At 41.2% G+C, this 25,851-nt stretch overlaps 1 protein-coding gene across 1 annotated transcript in view; it reads right to left on the bottom strand.

Moving 5' to 3' along the window:
- Positions 1-1,117: 1,117 nt before the first annotated feature.
- The window catches only part of LOC308060801 (uncharacterized protein), a 68,858-nt gene continuing 44,124 nt past the window's right edge, over positions 1,118-25,851 (bottom strand). Inside the window, exon 7 of the mRNA XM_080379939.1 lies at positions 1,118-18,385. The gene's annotated coding sequence lies outside the window, so the exon portion shown is untranslated. The remainder of the gene's footprint in view (positions 18,386-25,851) is intronic.

Below are 25,851 nucleotides of genomic sequence, written 5' to 3'. Positions count from 1 at the left end.
AGCAGAAAGGCAAGGGGTGAAGGCGAGTCACTGGGGACCCTTCTGTTCCTCCCAAACCACAGGAGCAAAGAGCATCAATGCTTCCAATTATTTCCTACAGGAATTTTGTATTGGTATTTCCTTTTGCCAGATGAGAAACTGAGGGAAAAAAAAAAAAGAGGTCAATGCCCACTCCCAGATTTTTGGAGGACAGTCACAGTTTATACCTGAACCAGCACCAAGCAGCTCTCGCTGCTTCCAACACTGAGCCCTGTATCACCTTTCCCCCCCTGCTTGGGAACAGACACCTCCTCTTAGAGCAAAAGGACAAGTCAAGGGCAGAGTCGTGGCCATAACATTGTATCTCCTGGGACTCAGGGTTTAGCTCTTATGAGTATTTCAACATCGTTCTTGTGGTTTATTTCCCTTCAGGATTTGTTTGTTGGTTGTTTTGTTTATTTAACAGTGTTAATTAAAAACTAAAGGCACACCCATCTAAAGCAAGGAGCAGTAATCTGAGGAACTGCCCAAGTTCCTCAAGAGGGAGGAGAAGTTTACCCTGAATTTATCTAGGTAGCTATAAATAATAAAAGAACAGAAAAATATGGAGTATGTCAAGGTCTGTAACGCACGCACCCTGCACACATCTCAGGCTGCTTCTGAAAGCATAAACCAAAACAATAGAATTTAATTCCACTTTAAACAAAACAGCCTATTTTGATTAGTAAACAAGGCATGAACATGCACAGATTGTCAGTGTATCTGTTGAATTGGGCATTCATAGCTTGAGTACAAAAAGCAACCATAAGGTCTTGATTGAATAAGACATAAGCTAGGCATGTAAGCACTTACTAAGGTCAATGACACTTCAAACACATACATATTTACATGCTTTACAGAATCAGAGCTTAATTGTTCAGCAAATTTCAATAGCTTGGTGTTTACAGCAAGGTGATTATCAACTGAAATACATTTAAAAAAAAACAAAAACTAAACTCTTCTGCTTTGGATCATGCTGTAGGCCTTCAAGAAGATGATGTGTGAAACTCTAGAGTGCTTCAATCTGTCTAAAAAATTGACATCATTACCCTGCTGGCTAGCGCTGACCCTCATATTTTAGGATGGACACCTAAATTTAATTCCATAAATTCACATATAGATTAGTAAACAGAAATAGTTTAAACACCGAGAATTCTCAAAATCTCTGAAACTGTACTAAGATCATTACAGTCCTAGAGGTAGGTTCTGGTCCTTCCAATCTAGGCTCATAAGAAGAAAAAGAAAAAGACACTTCAGAATGGGTGGGAGTGGGGTGTGCAAAGAAAAAAGAAAAATAAAGACAAGCTCAGAGTCTATCAGAGTCTATGTAGAAGCACCTACATATTAGGAGAAAAAAATTATTTATTTACATTTGACAGAGGACAGATAGAGCCAATACTTTGAAGATGGCACCTGCATTGGTCCAGGAAGGATTTCTGCCTACAGGCTTTGATAGATAAAGCAGCTTTAAAAAATGCTCTGGGGTAGAATTTTCTCTGAATCTCTCTTAGTAAATTTCATCTTTGGATGTTTATTTTTTCTATACAAAACTATACAGTTTATCCCATCTTTACCAGCAGCTTATTGGAGGAACAGCTTCTTACTGTGTGAATTGTTCCATGATTTTATTTGAAAGAAAGTCCTTATTGTAAGAAAGGAAATTGAAGCTGACTCTGAACTCCTATATGCATTGTGCTGACTCTCCCTCCTTTAAATCAATGGAAGTTTAAAACTATTTAAACCAAAAGCAGGATAAATCCATTATTTTTAACAAAACTCACCAAATTGTGCAAAAAACAACTTTTTCACAGCTCAGTTCCTCACTAGGTCAGGCCTGCTCCTGCAATTGCACGCAGCTATTAACACACCCGATTATGACTTACCTCCGTCACCACAGGAGCAAGGTGCTTTCTCCTGAACCCTGCTAGCACCCAAGATAATAACTCTCCTTGAAAACTTTGCTAGCCCCATCCTCACACAACAGAACACGCTTGATGTTTTAAAAGGCACACGTGTCGCCTGCAAAGAGCAGCACTGCTGTGTGGAGACATCAGAGCAGTCTGCAGGAGAAGCAGGCTCTTCCCCCTGCACCAGCCCCAGCAGGGCTCCACAGGTGAACCTCATCAAGTCATTTGAGCTCCCCAGGGCCCTGGTGTCTTCCTCTGCGAGCAGATGGGTAAACCCCTCAGCACCACAGAGGAGACTGACAAGGCTACGTTTTATACTCTCCCTAACACAACCTGAAAAAATAAATAAAAAACAAAACCCAAATAAAAAGTCCTGCACAATAGAAATTCCTCTTAGCGAATAGGTTTGTAGAGCTTAATAGAGATTTATTTATTTTTAAGACTAGCATAGCTATAATTCAATTCATTCTAATGCGTCCAGACTTGTTCTTCGTGGTCTTTTCTTATGCCCAGTAGCTTTTCGTTAAACCTGCTTTCTCTTTAAAAACTTTCTCACCATCTTAGGTAGGGCCTGTCTTGCAATCCCAAAGCAGAGAAATTTTGGTTTATGATCTCTCCTAAGTTTGCAGCAGCAGAAAGTAAAAAAAAAAAAGGTATTTTCTCTATCAGGCAAAGCAATCCTGGCTTATTTCTTCACCCTCTCTCCTCCAACACAGAGCGCCGGCACAGCCAGCCAGCAAAGCTGCTGTCGGCCCCTGCACGACGTGCAGCAGGAGCAGTGCCGCCAGGCTGGCCGCCTCCACGGGAACAGCATCCCTCTTACAGCACCTCTGCGGAGGAACAGCTGGAAACCCAAATCTGTGGAACATCAGTGTTGTTAGAGATGAAGCTAAGCAACAGGTTTGGAACCCAAATCTGAATTTATTTCAGAACTGAAGAACTGGGGACTTTTTTCCATGCTTTATAGAAACAAAGAGCCATGAGGTTTTGATCTGAATCAGAAAAACTCCGGCATGTTCAGAGCCTGGCTTTTGGTTTGGGCCCTGTGCCTAATCACAGCTGGTTATAAAGTGATTACTCAGCACTGCTTGTCCAGTTCATTCATCTTGCAGCCTCTGTACTACTGTGCTGTTATGCATACTTGGCATCCTTTACCTGTTTATGTCCGTGATCGGGTAAAGCTAAATGTATTTTTGCTTTCACACAAAGGAGGTAAAATGTTGGAGGGAGGGGTTGGGGGGATCACATCAAACATTTAACTTTCTCCTTTCTGACATCCACACAGAGCCACAAACTGTAGGTGTTCTGTGCAAAAGCAGAGTTCTTAAGTTACCTGAAGTGAGCTGCTACTGGTATGTACCATGCAGATTTTTTCTTTGTTGGTGCTACCGCTTTATAGTGTTCAAAAATAACCCAAACAGGTTAGGTGGTAACTGAGATATTATCTGAGTAAATTTTACCTCAGGGGATTCCTTCAGAGTCAAAAATGTTTTAGTCTGTCTGCACAAATATGGCCCCAAGGAAGATTTTACAAGCAAACAAGTAGAACAGCACAAAAAAGCAGGCAAACATAGAAAGGGTTGGGGGGGAAGGAACAGAAAAAATTGCGACACATTTTAGTAGCTATGGTTTTTAATACCTTAGTACTGATATTTGTCTGTCTTTGCAAAAAATGAAAATACATCTGGGCTTTTGTAAAAAATGACAGCTTGCTTGTTTTGGTTTTGTAAGAGGCACAGGCAGGTCCAAACAAAAATCCCAGAACCAAACACCATTTGTGGTAGGAAGAATCAAACTCCCAGAATACAAGCACTCCTTTAATTTGAGTACTTTACAATCCAAATCCTCTTGTGTCTCTGGATTACACTGCTGGGCATTGTCTGACCATAAAGCCAATTTAATTTTCCAGGGCACAGATAATCTTTCAGTGCTTTTGAGTTGACCTAGAGAATTTTACACCGCTTACTTCTTCCACTGCCAGTTTAATAAGGAAAATAACTGAAGCCAGAGGTGTCTATGTCCCTTGGTAACCTTGATCTGCATATATAGCCTCTTATATTCACAGCAGCCTGGTTTAGAGAGAAGAGACACAGCCAGCTCACTGTCTTCTGACCTGCACCTTTCCATATCTGCAGATCCCACCTTCTTCCCCTGCAACAAGCAAGAACAAAACTTTAGGACACTCATACACACACAAACTACATGAGTACTCATATACTTATTATGCTGAATTACCCAGCCATGTCTCTCTATAGTAACAGAACAGAGCAAGAAACCTACCTATGAACCCAGACCCAATATTACACCAGCAGATTTGGATCACGTTATATATAGACTACCTAATAAGTGCATTGTAGCTACTATTTTCCCAACAGCACAAAATAAAAATTAATAAATATAGAACACATTTTGGCATGACTCCCTTCATATCTTCTCTTCACGTGCATGCTGATATTAAGTATTTTTTCCTTCACCTGTATATTTGCACAAATGCTCATATACAGGCAAGTGGGCAAATAAGTATCTGTTGTGTCTGTTTATATACAATTTATAATTGCTGTTATATCACACATATATATTAAATACCTTCAATAGGTACTACAAATATGTAACACATGTTTATATATTTCTCCACAAAAGAATATATGGTGTAGTAGTATGTTTAAACATATCTAGATGTGCCATGCTAAAAATATTTTGCCTAGTGTCCTACTGTCTCTTTCAGAATGTAACAGATCAAAGGGGGAAATGGAAGAAAAAGAGTGTTTTAGCATAAATCCTCCAACACTTTACTAGCCAACCAGGGCAGACGAACAAAGCCACAGGATTTGGATGATCAGCTGTACAGCTCTGGCTGCACTAATGTCACTACAAACTGATGTTACGCACAGTTTTATAGCCAAATCGTTTCCACTCTCCCCATTGGGTTTAGTATCATGCACAGGGTACACCAGCTCTTGCAAGGAACTTCTGGACCAAATATGCCACCGACACTAGACAGCCAGCCAGAGAAACTCAGCATGCAGTACTATCAGAATTACTTGTGAGTAGCCATTCACAGATAAAAAATTTTGAAAAATATTTGTTCCTGATAAGCACTGACCAACATGATAAGCAAACCTGTTAAAAATCTTGGTCTTCACTGCAATTCTCCAGATCAGTGACTTCAGCAGGCCCACACCAAAGCTGAACTGTATCGAGATATTTGTGAATCAAACCCAAAATGAGTTCGGAGGGAGATAAGCAGAGGCAATGAAGTCAGGACTCTAGCCAGGGACTCATCCCAGAGAGTCCTAGCTGGGTGGCATGAAGAAGGGAGCTGCATGGGTGATCCGCAGCCCAGAGCTCCCTCCCTGACCCTGTTTTGGTCACAGCAGTCACAGCCTGTGAGCAGCACTCTAACACCTGCACAACTGGGATACTGGCGCTATTCTAGGACATTACTCCAAGCTCTCAGGGAAGTGCTGTAAATGTCCCCATTGTATAGATGAGGAAATAAAGTGTGCAAGGACAAAATGTTTTACCATGAGGCCAGGAGATGTAAAGATTAAAAGAAAAAGGGTCATGTCACTACCTTAGATTGAGATTTTCCAGTACTGAAAAGATCAGTGGACTACTCTGCTACTAGTTAGAGAGGAATAGACCTTCTGGGGATACCCAGAAATTATATCAGCCATTTCAGTACCCCAGAGTGGTGCCATTTCCTAGAGGTATTTCTCTATGTCTATTCCCAAAGGCCTCCAAATATGCCCCACAGACAAACCTGTTTCAGTACATCACGACAGTTTATTCTTTGTGGTAAGTACATTTGCAAATTTTGCATTTGCTTCAATTTCTAACTTTCTTTCAAAAGGTTTATCTCTTCCCAGGGGCTGGTTTTGTATCCCTTAGAACAGAACAAATAACAGACAGATGAGCAGAGGTGAGCAGGACCAAAAAGAAGAAAACAACCCAGCTCTTTGTGAACTACACAAACTAATTTCTTCATTGTCTAAAAATATTCTTGCCCTTTTACTCTTAAACTTCACCCATCAGCCATTCTTCTCCCTGAAAAATAATTAGTCTGAGAATTTCTGTATATCAAGGACAGCATGCTTTTGTTATTTTTAATTTTTCATGGTACCTAAAGGGATGGTAAATTCTTGGTTGTTTAACTGGATTTCATAATAATAAGATCAGAACAACAGGTGCAGAGAGCAATGAGTATGGGCTCATTCATTATCCTGTCCTTTTTAGTACAAGCATCTTTTTCAGATGAAAGCATCCTGAGACAAATCCATTACCTGGATATGAGATGCAGGCTGATTCCCCAGCAGTATTGAAGCTACTTCAGATTTTCATCCAGGGAAACAACAGAAACTGGGCTCTAGTTTCAAGCTGTTGTCTACCCCCATCCATGATGCTAACTGCAAGAGAAACATTACTAAATTACATCAATACTTCCCAGTGTGTAGAGGATTCCTCGGTGTGAATTAGAGCTACGCACTCATCAGAGGAGAAGCCTCGCTTGGAGATTAGAGTAATGCATTGAAAACTGCTGCAAAGCAAAATACTACGGCCATTCAGAGTGGGAAACTACTATGGCATCTCTACCCCATTAACAGAGAAAACTTGCAAACATTGGCACCATGACGGAACTTCTCCTTAGAGCTCAGAAAGGACATCTTCACCCCTACCTCATTCCTCTGTACTTCTTCTGTAACAATGAAGTAATACTTTGAAGTTATACTAAACCTGGAAAGGCTTTGGGTCCCCCAGGCAGCCCTTGGAAGACCCTCAGAGCTACAATGGGGTCAGCTCCTTTCTTCTCACATAGAATATCTGCCTGGCAAAAACCTCTTACTTCTGCTTCTCAATCCAATTAAAGCTTTCAGGGACACTGGCAGCAGGTCCAGTGACAGAGGTCCCTGTAGCACATAATCTGCACTGGCTCTAGAGAATAAGGTATGGAGGCAGAGATGCTCTGAAAGCCTCACAACTGAGACTCAACAACCACCTCCATGGAGCCAAAGCTTGCTGAACTGATTTGAAAAAGCGTAGGGCTGTTGTTGAGGACAGCTGTCAGGCAGCAGAGTCTGCAGGCAAATAAGGCCTTTTGTATTTGCAAAGCCTCACGTGTGAACTCTTTCATTCATCTGGGATAAAGTTAAATAGGTGCTGGCTTCTGTTTGAAATACGTCCAAGGTGGTTTACCTGAATGGTATTCATGTCAACAGAGTTTTATCACCTTTAAATTGTTTTTATTTGCCTACTCATAAACCATTCCAGGGAGTGTTTATGGTTTATTTAAAGCCTGGTGGTATTGGGACAAGTTGTATAGCATTACTATTTTTTGCATTTCCTTGATCAGCCTCACCTACTGCACAGAATGGGGAAGGTCTGCCTAGCTTTGGCCAACGGTAACAGAAATGCTTCTTCTCCAGTGTTTGACTGGCAGAGCTACAAGGCTAGTAAATACTTTCAGGCTGCTTTTGCAAAAGACACAGCCTCACACAGCTAACAAACAATTTTACTAGCTCCATCTATAGATCTGGCATATTCTTGAGCCAAAAATATTTATTGCCAATGGTATTATGTAGAAAAGATTGAGAAGTTTTGCTCTGCTGCCACTGAGCTAAGTTTTAGTGCTGTGTTCAACCATGTCTCTCGGAAGACAGCTGGTCTCATCACCTTGATTTGGCCATCTCTAGAGGTGAAATGTTCAGCACTGTCCTGAGAATTTTTGGTCATCAGACTACCTCAACCACAGAGGAATATGAAAAAAAAATCTTTCCCAGGTATTCCCCACTTCCCAATCCCAAGATGTATTTTCTTTGTCTTCACTGTCCCCATCCTGTTTTTCAGTTTTCGTTTGGACTGTGAATTGCAGAAGACATCACATTCCATATGGTCTTCACCAGTAAAACACTCTTCACCCAGGTAAAATTATATAAGCCTTAGGCTCCTGTTTACTGCTTTTGCCTGTTTTTTTACACTCGAAGGCTGCCTTAATCCTTTTGGCCACGATACCAGCCTAGGAAGGCCTCTGAAGTTAGTTGCCCACTGATCCTGCAGAATCCTCTGCAGAATCACTGACCTCCAGGATACGTGTCACCCCTTCTTATGACACCAGACCCCTTCCACAGGCATGGCCTAGCACTCCTTGTTCCCAGGTGTGTCCATTTGCATTCAGGTGCAAACTGTTTCCCAAGAGATCTCACTGTTGCATGCACCTTGTCCTCCTGAAAACAAAGCCATAGCTTCCTCTATTGCACTACACACTCACAGCCTGCACAACAGCTGCCTTGTCTTTTTGGAAATGGCTGGTTTATTTCACATTTAGACCAAATATCTAAGCCAGCACAGGCCTCCATTACACTGGAGCAACAGCTTCAATGTCCCAACAAAATCAAGCTATAGCTTACTATCGTTCCGACTCGGTAAACATCGGAGCCAATGCTCGTGTGCAGGGGAACGTGTTCGCTCAAAACAGAGCCTCCTGCATACATCATACGTATTTTACTAACTCATCACCACGGAATTTAGTCTCACATGGACATTCCCAAGTAACATTGCTCTTCTCTCCCTGGCCTATTTGCATGGGTACCTTTTAGGTTTCAAAGTTTCATTAGAAACACAGAAGGAAGTTTTGGAACACTTCACATATCACTGTGAATGCAAGCAGCAGCTACACTTGCTGATTTCAAAGCAGAAAAGCTACCGGCTGCTGACCACTGGACCAGCAGCAGCGTAGCCTGCACGGGTGCAAGGGGGAGGCTGTGGCTGCCATCCCACCTGCTCTTCCTGCACTCTGCTGCCAGGTCCTGAAACGGCACAGAGGGCCACGTTCATGGAAACACGATGGCAAAGAGAATTTGAAATGAAATTACCCAGTTATGAACTAAAATTCTGAAATTTTCTAGGATAGTTTAAATAAATCACCCTCTCATTTTGATTAATTATTTTCCCCACCTGGAAAATTCCTTGAAAGATATCCCATTTTTCAGGTTACCAGAAGGAATCCATTTCAGTGAGTTTTCTAATATCCTCTCACTGAAGTAGAGGCCAGGCACACTCCAGTTACACTTAGTGCTTCTCTGTGCCAATTGCTCTACACAACAGATCTCAGTCGATCCCTTCTACCTTTACAGAGCATCTATTCACATCCTTGGACACAAAAATCAAATTAAAAGGATTGGAACATGGTTCCATGAAGACAACTTTTAAGGATCTCACAAGATTATTATTTTTTTTAATAACACTCTAAACTCCATTAAGAAAAAAAAAATCCAAATGTAAGTGGTTTTGTCAATGGTGGGAGTTGGCAGGGAAGACAAGGAGCTCAGCTTTAGCCAGGTTACACAATAACTTGCTACTATTTGTGGCTGGCTCCCAGAGGGCCAAAGAAATTAACTCGTGGTTAGTTAAATAATAGTTTTATTAAAACAACGATCAGATCAAATAACTGGCATGTATGTGCAGGAAGTCTTTCAAAATACTCAGGTCCTGCAAAAAAGTTAGATCAAGAAAATGTCTTTTAAATGTCTGAACCCTGAAGTAACTGAAACCCTTAGAAACTGGATGCCTTAAAAAGAAAAAGATTTTTTTAAACCTTAATCCCAACATTCTCTCCTAAGAATAACACAGTTCTCTACTTTCAGTGTTTTCGTGCAGATGTTTTTGTTCCCTTGTTACAGTAGAGAAATTACTTTTCTGTGACCACAGCTCTCTTTTAACCTTTTATTTTATTTTTTTGAAAGAGAAATAAATGGAAGAGATCTAAAGCTGTGTGGTTTCACATCCCCCCATTGAGTTGTCCAGCAAAAGGAGCAAGTAACTAGAGAAGAGGATCGCTGACTGAAGGACAAGCCTCCAGATACCCCACAAGCTGTCGACAACCACAGCTGCAGAAGCACAGGTGGGAGCCACCACAGGTACAGCTCCCTAAGGGTACCTACTCCCCTTTTTGTGCCACTGTGCATTCACGAGCCACCTTCACACGTTCACGTGTTTGCAGGCGAGAAGAGCAAATTCAGTCCCAAGTTCTGGTACTGCATCTGGACAACAAGACTGGACCGGGAGCACCATGGCTCCCTCGGTCCCCCACCTGTGGCGAGGAGCGCTGCCGGGGGCTTGGCGACTGCAGAGTCAGGTCTATGGTGAAATCGCTGTCAGCAAAGTTACCAGCTTCGGTATGAGAGGATCGCGGTGTACAGAGCAGGCTGCACTTGAAAAGGGCCAAATTACCTCACAGGGTTCAACAAGAGTGCACACAGGCAGGGTGCCTGCAGGCAGTCTTTGGCCCCTATTCTCTGGGCTTCTGATCCGTGAGACTAATTGCCCAGTGGATGCTTTGTGACTTTTGGGGTTTGGGAAGGTGGCTGGAGGTACTGAGAGTTGTTTATACAATCCACAGTGCAAATGGATGCTGTCAGCAAAACAACACATGTTCAAAGGGAGCACCAACATAAAGCGTGTCTGATTTCTTCAAAACAGAGAATGAGTTTTCTCAAGTGTAAACACACGCACACACTTGTGGCAGATATCCATCTAAAGGTGAATTGCTGCCCCTAACCTGTGCTTGCATCTATCAGTTTGCATTACACTCAGGTAGCGGTGAACACTGCCTTTTGGGTGGGTGTAGAGTACTTGGTGAGCTTTTTGGATGAAGGGCAGGTAAAAACTTGCTATGTCTTGTATCCAAGATTCGAGTATTTACCTGTTGGAGCCCTGCATATTAAGGCCCACGCATTTACCCTGCAACACAACGTGGAATTTTAATGAATTCACGGACTCTGAAGGCCCCCACCCACCTCTTCTCAAACAACTGAAATCCTTTGCATTCCTCTCAGCTATGCCTACTCTGCATGCAATGGCAGCAGATCAGACTGGGAACAAACAAGCCTGCTACTAAACATAGAGAAAGTGACAGACATTTCCAGGTGCCATCTCAACCAAAGCAGAAAGTGTCCCTCTTCTCTCGAAGCACAAGGGGATCAAAAATTAACTTCTGAGTACTCCCCTCCCATGACAGTCCTGTATGGCACTAAGGTATACATCATCACAAGCCAGGCCTGATCACTTTAATCTTCCTGCTGGGAGAAACCACACTTGCTCAAACACAGAATGTTTATGGTAGACATAATCAACCGGTTATCTAAACGAAAAATCCAAACCAGCAGTGAGGTAGACCCTTGTAGAGCCTTGACCGGATTCACCATGCTGCACATCATCCCCATCCAGGGGAAAGAGGGGTGCAAATGGAAGACAACTCCCAGTACATGGCAGAATCTGTTACTCCAGATATAAAGCACCATCTTAGCCCAAGGGGAGGGACTGTGCTGCCCACCAGAGATAGAGACAGAGAGAGGCAGAGACAGTTTCTATTCCAGCATCTCAAAATGCAATGAAACACTGAAAAGATAAACTTTAGATATCATCAATCTCGCATGTTATCTTGACAACTACTACTGACAAGGAAGTAAAAAAAACCATGTTCTATGAAGAGAGGACAGCAAAGAAGAATGGGTAGCTGGGATGGAGAAAAAAGATAAAGGAAACAATATTAAAGCTGATCAATCCTTATCTGTCTCTAGCTGGAGCCCAAGGGATTCCTCTCCATAGGCAGCAGTGGTACATCTTCTCATGCCAAGACATCCTGAGTGAATTGGTTTGACAAATCCCATAGCAGGTAAGAGGATTTCAATTAGGATAATATTTGACATTTCAAAGAAGGCATCTTAAAAATACAACCTGCCAATGACAGTCAATACCAAATTTTGGATTAAGAAACATTGGACAGCTCTGTGCTCTTCTAAATCCCAGGCTCAGCATCAAAGGAGAAGAAACAGGGTGAGTAATGCATGCAAATGGCTGTATTCATATTTGAACACAAATCAGAAATGCCTGTCATTAAAGAAATCCCTCAGCTGGTATCCCACCCTCAGAATCAGACTGCAGAACTGAGCACAACAGCACTTACACATGTGCATACTGAAAATAGTCTGCCTACTACACCCCACGACCTAGATGGCTGTTTCACTGACTCGTGCAGTGATGGAGACCTTCAGTTATAGTGTATCTACCATGTCAGTGTTTTCCTCCTCATCAGTTACTCCTGACCAGTGAACCCCTCACTTACAGCAGAAATTCTTTTAGTAAGAGCCTTGCATTCACCTTTACTATAACCGTTCTCACATCTACTTCTCTCTGTGTCTTTCATTTTATGCCTTGATATATCGTCCAGGTATTTGGTCCTTCTGACATTACTGTCGCAGCCAGTTTCACTAGCACACTTCCACTTTCTGCATGATAGTCCCTAGTAAAATTAGCACAGAAGAGTGGTCCCAAGATCAGTCATTAAGAGATCTCAATAACAACTTCCCTCCAGTCTGAAATGGCTCTTTTCACTTAAATCTGCCCTTCAGCTCACCTATTAGTCACAATTTTTTGCCATTACCCAGCCTGTCTCAATTTCACCTACTACACCATACTCAAAGCTAAGCAAGAAGGACTGCGCTTCTGTGGCTAGAAATACCAGTGCTTTTATCAGAGGGAGAGATTAGGTTTACCTAGACCATGCTAGATCTAGCCTCCTATGTTTTCTTTGCTTTTTTCCATTACCATATGCCCTACTCTTTCTTTCAGACTGGTAGAACAGTTGCTACAAAGAACATACACTCTAACGGGCTGTCCTTGCCCTTCATCAAAGACAGACCTACATTCTCCAGTTGAATAGCGTCCCCCTCCCTCTGTTGAGTCCTATCAAAAATATTGTTCTTGAGCCTACAATTATATGTGTCAGCTCCTTCCAGATACCAAGATGACAATGATCCAGCCTTCTTCCAATATTGAATTCCTTGAGCTTTTTCTCCCACTTTGGCCAAAGCCATTTTGATTTCCAGGTTTTCGTTGCCACTAAAAACCTGTGATGCCTGCATATTCAGAATCAGCATCCTAACTGAAACAGAAGCAAAGTATCTGGTAAATTATTGGGCCATGCCCAACTACTTTCTTTTTTCCCTTTTATTTATGTGGCTGAATAATTTTTTGTTATTTGTTTGAATTTCCTTTGCAGAATCAAACTCATCTTGACTCCTGCCAATTCTCATTTTAGCTATACATTTCCTGACCTCTTGCATGTGGCTTTCTTTGCTGATCTGTTCTTTTTTCTACTCCTTATCCAGTCATATCTGATAACTTTTTTTCTATGTTTTTCACTTTGCAAGATACAACTGTTTGAGACATTTTTTGCACCTTTGACTCCAAGAAGGGCCTGCACTGCTTTACAATCCAGTCCTCTTGAGCTCTTCAGGCTTTAGCTAGTTCCCTAAACATATCAAATGCCATCCATCTGGAACTGAGAAGCTTAGCTACAGATCTGCAGTTGTTTATCTTTCATTTTAATTGAAACTGAAATCACTCAAATCAAGGTTATTTTCTATTTCATTCTACAACTTAACAGTGTCAGATCTCAAGAAGTATTGCCTGTTGCTGTTTCAGTGACTGGCAAGGAACTCTGTTGATTATTGCATTCAGAATTTAGCTATTTGTTCCCCCATCTAGTCTGGGAAGTCAAAGCCTCCCATAGCGACAGACCTCTAACAAGCAAGATCTCTTATCTACCAAATCCAGTTCTTGAGGTCATTTGCAGATATAACCACACTGCCTCAGCAATCATACTTCCACAGAATATCTTTGGCTCTGTTAGGTTGGTTATTTAACTCATATTATCTCTCCTTATTTATCTTTTTAAAGGCTCACAGTAACATCACACTGTTTACCTTTACTTCTGCCTTTCACAAGTTATGTGCGCTCCAGTACCTGCACTCCTGCTATTCCTCTCCTCCCCTACCCTCTCCCTTCAGTAACCATTTCCAGAACTACAAATACATATGTAGCCCCCTGCCCCACCTCCTTTGTCTATATCTTCAATTATTCACTTAAACTCCTCCCACCATTTCCAAATGAAACTGAAGTCGCATGATTTATTCTTCAGGGACCTCCGTTCAGTAACACGTCATACCTGAACAGTTCACGTGAAGTATCTACTCAGTGATAACATGCAACCAACAACCTTCTTAGTTATATCTCCACAATTGCTTTACCATCTCTGTTGCACCTCAGTAGTCATCCTCACCTATCATTCCTTGTCAGAGTATCTAGTAAAAAAAAAAAAAAAAAAAAAAACAAACCAAAAAAAAGGAAGTATCCTTCTCTGCCTCTCTCCCCCAGGTATCCAACCTTTAATTCCATATCTGTAGGATCTCTTTCTGCTCCTGGCTGTGGGCTATTCAAACTCATTCCTTGTCTAGTACGAACTTAGCCCCTCTTTTAAGCATGAGGTCTATAAGATTGACTCTGCCACTACAAACTATAATTTATTTTGGCCAGATTTTATTTCTATTTAATATATTTATTTATTTCAATATGGCTAGTTAACTATTCATATTTTGATCTCCACCTCATGCTTTATTTTCTCCTTAGTTTTCACAGGTATTACTATAATGAAATATAAACTGCCCAGGGAGTGGAGTCTTTTGTGTTATGACCTAACAGATACAGTTCAGGTTGCTCAGGATATCTTCACAGAGGGATAATATTTCTTACATAATATCCTTAAGCTATAATCTTCCTTATTCCTACCTTAAATCAAACATAAAGTACTCGGGCTCTATCAAATTTCTCCCTTTAACACAAATAAAAATAACTGTGTTTGGCAAACAGGTTGTCTATTCTCATTCTCTCTGCTTGCTGGAATTTCACCTTGCGGGAGCTCATGCAAACCATTTTTTATTGGCTCTGGTTAACATAAGTTCAAATAAACTCAATAGTCAAAGCCAAACTTTCAAAAGGTGTCATATATTTTGCCTGCTTTGAACTCAAGGATTTTGCAGGCTTTCCCTGTAGATCTGCCAAGGTTAGCAAAGTTCAGAGAACCTAGCCCAAACTGCAAGGCTGCAATAAAACCTGAAATGGAGATTCATCTAGTTTGAATGTTTATGACAATTGCTTCATGCTGCTACCTGCTTGGTCCTTCTGATATCCCAAAGAAAAGCACCAGGAGTGGATTTTCCAATATTGTCACCTGGAGAAAACTGTGTTGGGACTTTTAAAGAGCTGTATGTTATACTATTGTTATTGTCATAGCCATCCCTGTTTCTGTTTTACAAGGAACTGGTTTGAAATGAGCTACAAACTCAGATTCTGAATTCCAGCTCTTTGAAATCCCATGTGACTCAGTTTCATACCTACTCTAACGACATTGTTTCCAACATGGGTCTGACCGCTCCCTCTATTTCCAGAGCCATATTAAAACATGATATCCTGCTCATGTGGCTGGCCTCACGGCATACTGACATCATTCAAGAGATCAGTCACCTCATAAAATCACACAATGATCAAATCTTTTCCCCACAACAAGTCTCAATCAATTACACCGTTCCTGGACTGCCTACAGATTGGAGGTCAAGAAGTGATGCATGCGTATATATATATTTATATACATATATACACACACAAAAAATAATGGTTCCCTCAAAGCTCTACACTGAAAAGAAGCTGAAAGACAGAATTCATGTACATGTTATGTCCCAGACCTGATTCTGAAAACAAAGATGATTACAAACCATAACCAGAAGCATCGCTAAGGATGTATACATATTATAGACATTTCTTCCCTGCTCTCTCTTTCCTGCACTCAATATTGGCCACCTTTGCCTGCAGTGGATGTACAATACTACACACTGACCCAGCCTATGGGTACATCTGGACTTGCCATATTATGTACTGCCATTAATAACGCAATATAAAAGGACTGACTGAAGAACAAAATTATCAGTTACTACAGAAATATTACTCCAGGGAATATAAAATAATGTAAGCTGCAAGGGCCATAATATGTGAGTGCCTAGATGCTTTTACAACATATGCACAGGCGTTTCACATGTGTCCTGTTACTGACATTCAGGCAGAATCACATAGATCACATCTTTACCCTGTGTCTGTTTCCACCAAGGACAGACACAGTGAGTTAATTCTATAAAGTAACAGCCCAGCACTTCAACCTGTCCATCATATCCTCAGTAAAACTAAGGCCAAAGAGCCTCAAAAATCCCCATGCTGCTTCTGGGATCTCCATTTCCAGGTAGCACCTCTGTCACACAGCAGGCTCACTTTGCCCTCTGCACCATTTAACAAGGACAAAGCAGTTTAAAGAGGACAGGAAACCACCAAGATACTGGTTAATCAAATCTCAGGCCACTGCCACTGCGGTACATTTGCTAATCTCTTAAAAACCGAGATGGGTGAGGAGCAAAACCAAACAAGCAATAAACTCTCCTGTTGGAACATAGCTTCAGATCATAAGCTGCTGACTGCTCTGAGTTTACAGGAGCTGAGGCCCTTAGCTAGGTTCTTAAATATGGACACATGTGAATGAAGAAAGTATGTAGAAATCCTCTGCTAAAGGTGCGTGCCTTTGCCAATCCATTGATCTCCAAATCCTTTCCGTAAAAAATACTTGCTCACTCTCTCTCTTCTCACAGATTAGTTCTGTCTGCTCCTGGGCGCCTACTCTCTCTTTCTATAATGTGATTAAATAAGCTCCCTGTCTCTCCAGGCTTGTGCAACTGCCTCTCGCTTAGTCACCTAAGCGCTCTACAACACCCCAAAGGAGTGGAGTCAGCTGAAACAGGAGCGTTCCCAGCTCTGACATGTAAAGTACTTGCACTCGGTACTAAATAAACTTGGAAAAATGTTCACAATGCAGCTGTGTGCACAAGATGCTGCAACCTCAGGGCAAGAATAATTACACACAAACAAGATACTTAGGATTTATGTTCCCCTCAAATAAAAATGTGCACTGCTCATGCCAATCTCAGCACTTCATGGTATGCCTGCAATCTGAGGCAGAGGAACAGATTCTCTCTTAAGGTTAACAGATTAGATACCATCGGTGCTTTATTTTCCAATAAACTTTACAGGCATTCTAAGCATTGTGGGTACATATTGATATGCTTTTCACCATAGGAGGCTGAGGATTCATGGGAGGTCTTTTAAATGCCCTGTTGCCTTAATGGTATTTATTCAAGCAATTTTCTATTGGCATACATTGGGGATTCCTTTTCAGAAGTTACAGGGTTAAAGCTGAAGCCCACAGGCATGCCAGACCAAATGAAAACTGAAAACATTTCAGGAAATAGGGACAAGTAGCCCTAGACTGTATCAAACAAAGGTTTATCTAACTTGCTCCTTAAATTCTTTCATGAGGGAGAATGCCAACTGCTTGTGCAAGTAGCCAGTTGCAATGCTTAAGCATCTCTCGGAAGATGACTATTTCTCCTAGCAGCCAGTGTCAATTAACTTCATTGTTAAAGTCAATCTCTCCTTTTCTTGGTGAACACAGCTAAAGATTGATCACTGTCCTCTTCGTAATGACTTTTTAATCATGGTCATATGTATCTTCCCTTCCTAACAAAAATGTAAAGCCAGTTCCCTGATCCCTTGTGTTTTTGAAACCTCTAAACAATCTCCTTGTGCTTCAGATCGGTAAGTGTCTGAATGTACCACATCAATAAGCAAGGCCAAAAAAAAAAAAAAAAAAAAAAAAAAAACACCAAAAAAAAACCCAAAAAAAACAGAAACAAAGAAACATGTGGAAAGAAGTCTTGACTGCAAGATTTCTCAGCAGCCATTCTCCTGGACCAGACCTCAGCACCTCAGCAATGAACACATGCAGTGATACTTAGTTATACCCCCATGCCCTAATTAATCTCACTCTAAAAATCAAGGGAGACTCTCTTGAAGTTGCTTTTATACTTATGTAGCTCTGTGCAGTGGAACTTGAAATGGTATGACTTACAGAGTTGAAAGCTTTGTTAAAGTTGCTGCAAACAAGGAAAACTCAACAAACAACTTTCAGGAGTACTTTAGTAAGCAGTTGCTTGCTGGCTGGAATGCAAGTTACACCACGTTAGACCCGCTTCATATTTTGCCCCAAGGAGCCAGCAAGCTGGGTGGGAGACTGACGGGCATTCCCACCAGCCTGTCAGGCTGGATGAGCTGCAAGAAGGAGCAGTCAGTCTGATATTTCTGCCTTCCCTTTCTTGACCACAACAGGGAGGAAAAAGTTAATTCAGCTTCCAGCTTTTATATTTAGGTCAAGTTCAGTTAAAATTGTAAGATAAAAAGGTTCAAGAGTTCACCATTTTCTTAGCCAAATAACAATGAAAACAGAATTTGCATTCCTCAACAAGAAGACTTACACAAAGCGAAGAGCTAGGCTATGCAAGTGATATGTGAGCAGCAGCTGGCACTTCACAGGAATTTTCTGGAACCAAGGGAGAGAGGCATAGGAAATGCCTGCCACACTACCAACTGTAGATAGACGTGAGATAGCTTTCACCATCTCTTCTTCAATGTTCTGTCCACAGGTGGCCTCTATTTCCATGGTCCAGGCCAGCTTCTTGCCATACCCTTTGCTGCATGAAAAAAAGAAATATATTAACCAGGCATGGGAAAAAGATGCGAGTCCCAAAACCCATGGCATAGAGGAAAATGTTATTTTTCCTGCTGGCAATTTTGTTTGGGCTGGCAGAACATGTCATTTTGACTGTGAAAAGGAGCACATGTACTGAGAGCTCTGTGAGCTCACCTTGGTATCCCTGCCAGTGCCAACCAGTAGCAATTCAGAGCTCAGCTTGTTATTGAAGATGAGTCTATTACAGCTTCAGGCACCTGCCAATTTAAACCTTAGTCAAAACTGGTCAGAAATTGAGTGACTTTAGAAACCAATACATTTCTGCTTGTTTCAGAGGCTCAAATGGCTACATGCAAAAGATACTATCTTCCAGTAGACCATTTTGCAATTGATTAGAAATTAAATCCTTTGTGCTTGAATCAGGGTGGGGAAAATATTTTGAGACTGCAGTTTGATCTAAATGTTGCTTTTACTTGTGGTTTGGCAAAAGACTCTGAAATGCTGTTAAATCAAAAAGGCAAAGAAAACCTGCAATTGCCATGTCTCTGCTTATAAAAAAAACATTTTAAAATAACCACATGCATCACTCACTACACAGATGCCACATTCTTCCCTACCCTTATTTAATAGCTAGCTGTCAATCTACATTGAAGAGCAGTTACCTGACATTACCATAATAATGCTTCAAAGCTTAATATTAAAGATGGGTATCTTCCTAGGCAAGCCCATAGGGGGAAAGAAAAAAAGAAAAAAGCCTTTTCTCTCTAGAGTTGCAAAAATGCACTTCTCTAAGAGATGATAGAGTGTAACCAGGCAGGAATGATGATCACAGATACTCCTGACTTCTCTTTACTGTAATTAAGCAGAGAGATCAGCAAATCTGGGTCTGTATAGGAAAGGTTTCTCATCTCTAATTCTACTAGCTGTGGCAGAGAGGAACCTAAATGTGAACTGAGACCTCTGGCCATTAACATAACATAAACACTTCTGCCATCTTCCAGGATAAGCATTATGCTTCTCAGGACGGCTCACCTACAACCAACTTTGATGTTTATCCATTCCCAAAATGCACTCTTTTCACATGCTTCTGCTGTGAGCAAACACTGCGATGGAAACTCGCCTGTGTCACAGGTTTGGGAGATGCTGCTATGTGCACAAGCCAAAAATACTGATCAGAATCTTCCAAGCTGAGTTAATTTGACATTGAGTATGGGGAACTGGAACTGACATCAAAAGCACCTTTTTCTGAGCAGGATTAGGAGGACATGGTGGGAGCCAAAGACCTGCTGAACCTCTGGGACACACAACTACCTCCTATAAGTGTGAGGAATGATGAGAAATCAAAGCATGGAAATCCTGTGAAAAAGGAACCAGGTGCTAAGGTGAAAGGCAAATATAACTAAGCAGTAGCTTACCAACATATATAGCACCTTCATTCCCTCTGCAAGAGAGTAGATAAGCCCAGGACCAGAGGGAAAGCAGCAGGCAACAGGTGTACCAAGCATGTCCTCTCTCCTCCAAGCATGTACTGAGACCCCATCTGATGAGTCCTAAGTAGAGACTTTCCTTAGGAGCTGCTATCAAGAAAGCTACTGACACCAACCTCCATGATCTGCAAACCCCACACGCAACCTCTTGCTGACTAAGCCTTCCAAATCTCAGCTTCTCACTGACCAGAAACTAAACGTTGCAGGAATGCAGCTATGCCAGTCTTCAGTGTTATGAGACAAGATTACACAGACCTCTGACACACAAGACTACATTAGGGAAGCCATTAGGAAACGGGACAAAACCCCAAGTGTTTATGAGAGAAAAAGGAAGGGTAAAGATAAATTTCCTTCCTGAACTCACTCCCTCCCTCCCTCCCTCCCAAGAGAGAAAACCTGCCACTTGCATGATTTAGCCTGAGAAGAACACGCTCCTGAGAACCATCTTCAAGTAGTCCACCATGGAAGGATTTGTCACCCTAATGAATATCCTTTAACTTTTCTTTCTCTGAACACAGACGTAATATCAGCTAAGGATGGACAGCAGTGACACCTCTCAGCACCTTCCCCCCATATCCCACAGCTGATAAAACTACCTACAGGAGAGGAATGGCACCTACTCAGCACTCCAGGACACAGCATCTACTCAAGGTAGGGAAGCTCCTTATTCAAGCACAGAACTGTTGTGGGCAAGGCAGAATATTTATAAATTTGTACGCAATGTTGTTTACTCCTGATACAGTTGGATTGCTTCATACAAGCTTTTTGATTGAAACAAGATGAGATAATGGGAACCCTGACTGCTGGAAGCCAGCTCGGTTTCAACTTGAATGTATGTATTTATTTAAGCCTTCACAAGGTTTCCCATCGACTCTGCACATAACAGGAGCTAAGTCAATGAAGAAAGAGAGCCTCAAGAGCTCAGAATGGTATTTGTGAGCTCGTGCCATGACAGCAGAAAAAGCAAACACCACAAACCGTTTTGGATGTCACGAGCTTCTTTCATAGCAGTTCACATCTGTGTTTCCCTCTTACTCTGAAAGACTTTTTTCTGGTGTAGAAGAACGGGAAAGAGGGGGGGAAACAGTTTAAGAATGCAAAGAAGGTCTCTTTTACTTCTTCACATTGCGTTTCCTATTAGCATATAGAAAAGTTTCTATATCGGAAAAATGAGAAAATATAAAGTATACCGCTTTTGCTGTGAATTGGCGCAAGACCCGTCACATAAGCAATGTGTTTTCACAGGCAAACATGAACACATACACAAACACACAGACTCATACACATATGCACGTGCCCAGAGGCAGTGACTACCACTCTTTCTAGGGGAGTTTCACCTGTACTTTTGAGAACAGCACTTTTCAGTAAGAACATCCCACTTTTGAATCTGTTTTCAAGTAAATTAACGATGGGCCTAAGCAGCAAATCTGAATTCAGGTTCAATCCTCTCCTGCGTTTGACCACGAAAGGTACCACATCTGGATTTTCTATGGATCTGTCATAGATCAAAACACATCAATAGTAACTCATCAAAGTCGTGGACCAAAACAGCATTAACACAGCTGTGAAGAATTAAATTCTTCAGTCACGAAAAATCAACAAAGTATGTCTGTATTCTACGTATTGCAACAGTGCTTTTCATTAAATGTTTGCACAAAGTATAGCAACCATGACAAAATAATTTGTGGTTTATGCATGTATATAGCTACATTAGACAGTACAGGCCATTTAAATAGTGCATTATGTTAGCAATCATCGTTAGTAACCCTATGTTAAGAAGTGTGGGCAGACACTTCATTACTGTGTACATAGGTTGCCAGGATATTGTGCTGTCTCCTTGCTGCAAAAATATAAAATACAGTAGCAAGATTGAGTGGGATGATGAAGTCATCTGGCATATCTCCACTGGATGATGCACCCAGGAGCAAATGACATAGCATATTCACACCACCCACTAGATACACCACTGGACTGGAATTCAGGTGCAGACAGACATTTCAGTGATTCCCATTGCCCAAGCACAGACAAGCCACAAATCAAACTGAATGTGTTACATTTTTGGAGGAAGGGACGCTATCGCTATCTTTCTTAACTTTAAATTCTAGCAAAGAAAAAGTACTGGTAAAGCTACCAAAAGACAGCGTTGCTCAACATCTCCCATTCCAAGTACTTGATTTTTGGTCAACTAAAAGTTGGTTAAACTTCAGCTATCAAGGATGAAATTTCCATGGCAGGGTCTGCTTCCACCTATTATTTTTTTCACTTTGAAATTAAAATGGTAAACAAGAATAATAAAAAAAATAATCAACTGCTTTCTTGGGAAATGGAGATTCCCACTTTGTGAATAAGTCCTGCATAAGCTAGTGAACAATAGTCTGCTTTGGTTCTTAGCTCACAATCTACAGATATGGAAATGATAAATTCACTAGTAACTGAAGCACTCACATTACTCCAGGAAAATATGAAGGCAAATTCAAGAACTCTTGCTTTTAGGGTCATGTCACCTAAACAGCTATTACTGGTAAAGCTTAAGAACAAAACACTGGTGTCACAGAAGCAATACTAAAAATCATTTAAGAACACAGAGCTGGGAACTCAAGCTTCAAAAAAAGAACCCGTCACAAGTGAGAAGAAAGAAAAGGTTAATAAGACTGTAACCTGCAAAGCCCACTCAGAAAGCTTTTTTATTAAGAGGCAAGTATTAACAAAAGCAAGCAGGAACTTCTCACAGAGTGCTGTTTCTTGGCCCTTTTCTAAAGAATTTATCAGATTGTGGAGGACATCACAAAACTCCACATCTCTTTAGCAAAAAGGTTAATTTAAATAGCTATATTTTGTGGTCAAAATAAAGCATCATGATGCATTGAGGATAAAAGAAGATATTCACTAACAAGCCAGAATAGAAAAGGAACAAGCAAGTAATGTATTTATTTCACCAGCTACTTTTTTTCCACTACACTTTTTCTTTTCTAAGAAAATGCTTGGTTTATGCTCTTTCTGCAATTACTTTTCAGATCAGTTCTTTCCTGGCTGTTCTCCCTTTCCCTCCTCCTGCAAATCTATCCCCTCTGCCACGAGGGGAGGCCAAGCCCTGCCACGTTTGAGTGGAATGTTGACACCCACAGTGGGTGGGTGCAGAATTAGCCAAAACAAGTCCCTGCATTCCTTAGGATGTCAGCCCCCTCCTACTGGCTCTTTCCTAATATCTTATTAATAGGTAAAATCTCTTTCCCAAATCAGCCTTCCCCATTCTTTCACAGTGGAAAAAGTAGAGACAAAAAACTTCCCTAAAAACAAACAAAAAACTTCCTTAAACAGGTGCCCAGGCATATTTATAGCAAAGTATTATGCTAGTTAGACAATTACAGTTTTTCAGTTGCCCAATTTAAATTCCTATAGGTACCTAATAAACCATCAAATGAAGAAGAATTACCAGTAAATAGCAATTACCTTGAAAGAACAGTACTTTAAATATTAAAGTGACACTTCATTAGTTATGCTGGCAAACAGGTCAGTTTGAATCAAATGGCTATTTTAAATTAGTGGTCCTATTGCAGACGTGGGGTGTAATTTTTATTACCAAATACCCAGCCAAGCTAGTGACCTTAAAAACATTACTCATGAAATGGTTGAGAGTTAATTAGAATATTGTGCCAGGGGAAAAAAAAAGAATAGTCTTGAACATCTCTGAATTCTTTCCAGGAAGGTGTTTTTAATAATGACAGTAGTTTACTCCATTTAAAGGTCCATATCCTCAAGTCAAAGTGAAGGCTTTTATGAAACCAGCAAAATACAGGACTAGAAAAATATTTCCATCCCTTTTCTCCAACTGCAGTGAAATATTTTCTTAAAGAAACAAAATTAAGAGCCTCCAAACCACCTATGACTTTAGAACTGCATCTCTACTACTCAACATTGACTAGAAACTGACTCCCAATAGACACTTGTACTGATATTTCCTTTTGCTGTGCAAGCTGAAATGAGGGCAGCAGGGAAACCTACAGGTAAGTGTGATTTGACATTTATCGCTTTTCTTTTTTAGCAATCTATGGTATTAGAATTCATCACAAAATCAGTTGTGTACATTTTCTTAGTTGCAATCTCTCTTTTCTATAACATACACCAGCGCAAAGAGTTTTCAGACTGATAATTCAAACAACTGCTACCTGTAACGCCACTGCAAGACTCATTACATAGAGAAATTCTATATAGTCATTGCTCCTGAAAATTGTTTCTAACCTTCCTCAGTAGAAATAATAAATAAGTTGGCACAATGCAAAAGAAATAGAAGTCCCACCATGGATTGTTTCTTTTAGACTCCTGTACAGGTATTTTTGCTCCCCACTGTCCTTTTCATCCCTTCTATTCGTCTACTTTCATCCTAGTTTCTAGCCAACCTTGTCATCAGGCATTCCTCTTTACACAGTCCCATCCAGCGTATTCTGTGATGGCAGTAACCTCAGTCACAAGCAGCTGTGGTTCATAAGTTCTGCCCAGCTTAAGTACAGCATTTAAGCTTTTCTTTTTATGCCATAGCTGGGGAGAATTGCCAACTACTTACTAGACACAAAAGAAAGAACACGATACTATGAGTCATAACAGAGGACCCATGAGAACTGCCATAACTACACTAGAGTTCAACATAACAGTTAATTCCCTCTGAGGTAGAATGACTTCACACAGAACCCAAAGGAAGATTCAAAAGGAAGGTTGAATTTGGGTAGAAAAATGTAGGTAATCTTTCTGTCCAAAGATGTACTCCACTAATTTCCAGGAGGTATACCCAGCAAAAGCACAGGGAAGATCCACAGCCTTGAGAAAAACCTTTGAATTCCAAAACTGTTACAGATCAATAAAGAATTTGGGTATCAAAGGTGGGACTTAGAAGGAATTTACTTACCTGAGAAGGGGAGCCCTGAGATCTGGCCTTTGCTCCTCTGAGCTTTACATCAAGCAATAAAACACGTGAACAGCCCTAGAAACAGGGATCAAAATCCTGTATTCCTCCTCTTTGGCTGAGTTCCCTAACCATGAGGCTACAAACTTCACTACATGCTCTCTGTGGCACTCTCGAATTATTGCCTTACTAGTGGAATAGTTTTTGCAGGAGCAGTGGAGAACATTCCCACACCTCCCTTGGAGACAGGAGACAATGGTAAGAACACTTCAAGCAAAGTGGAAAACAGGACTTGGATCTACCAGATCTTGGATGAACTCCAGCCACTAAGGTGTTGTATAAAATGTGAGAACAAATTGACTGAAAGAGGTGTGTAAGAGAGAGGAGTGAGTCTTGTTCAGCAGTTTGGCACCAAAGCTGAGGATACCCATCAGCAGGAGAACTTCAGGACCTATTTCTTCAGGACATCAGGTGGGTGCACGGAGCCATGTTTGAATGGAGTACTGTGTGTGGTGCCCTAGCCCAAAAAATGGCCAGATTTCAGATATATTCTTGTTTTCAGTATTTCTTTTAGCTGGTACCTGGCACTTCTTGAGCCTGCTGGCTGTTTTGTATCTCATTCTGAAGTGTCTAACTGTCCTTAATTACTGCACAGGCCTCTAAAGCGCCAGACACCAAAGGTCTGGATTGCACTCAAGGTGGTTCAAGGCAGACAATTGCGGAATATAGGTCCTCCCTCAAATCCAGACCTATGTGCCTGATCCTGCACTCCATTGAGAGCTTTACCACAGATTTGAATGGGCATGGAATCAAATTCATTCCAGTCTCAATGGAGCTCTGAGTATGCACCACAGAGGTCAGCATAACCACCAAGGGAGGACCTACGACTGACTGTGCATGATTATTTTCCCTTGTAGTCATGTCTACTGAAAGCTGTCCAGTAGCATTTGAGATCGGTGAAAACAGATGCTATAGCCAAATCGGCAAACCCTGGAATGCTTGTGAGCACCAAGGTCTCAGCTGCAGCCTTGTCCTGGCCCCATATAGGAATGATACTCACCACCTCACACCATCTTCACTGCT

Source organism: Falco punctatus (genome assembly GCF_963210335.1).
Source record: "Falco punctatus genome assembly, chromosome: 3".
NCBI classification, from domain to species: Eukaryota; Metazoa; Chordata; class Aves; order Falconiformes; family Falconidae; genus Falco; species Falco punctatus.
This window is presented reverse-complemented; position numbering and strand designations above follow the sequence as displayed.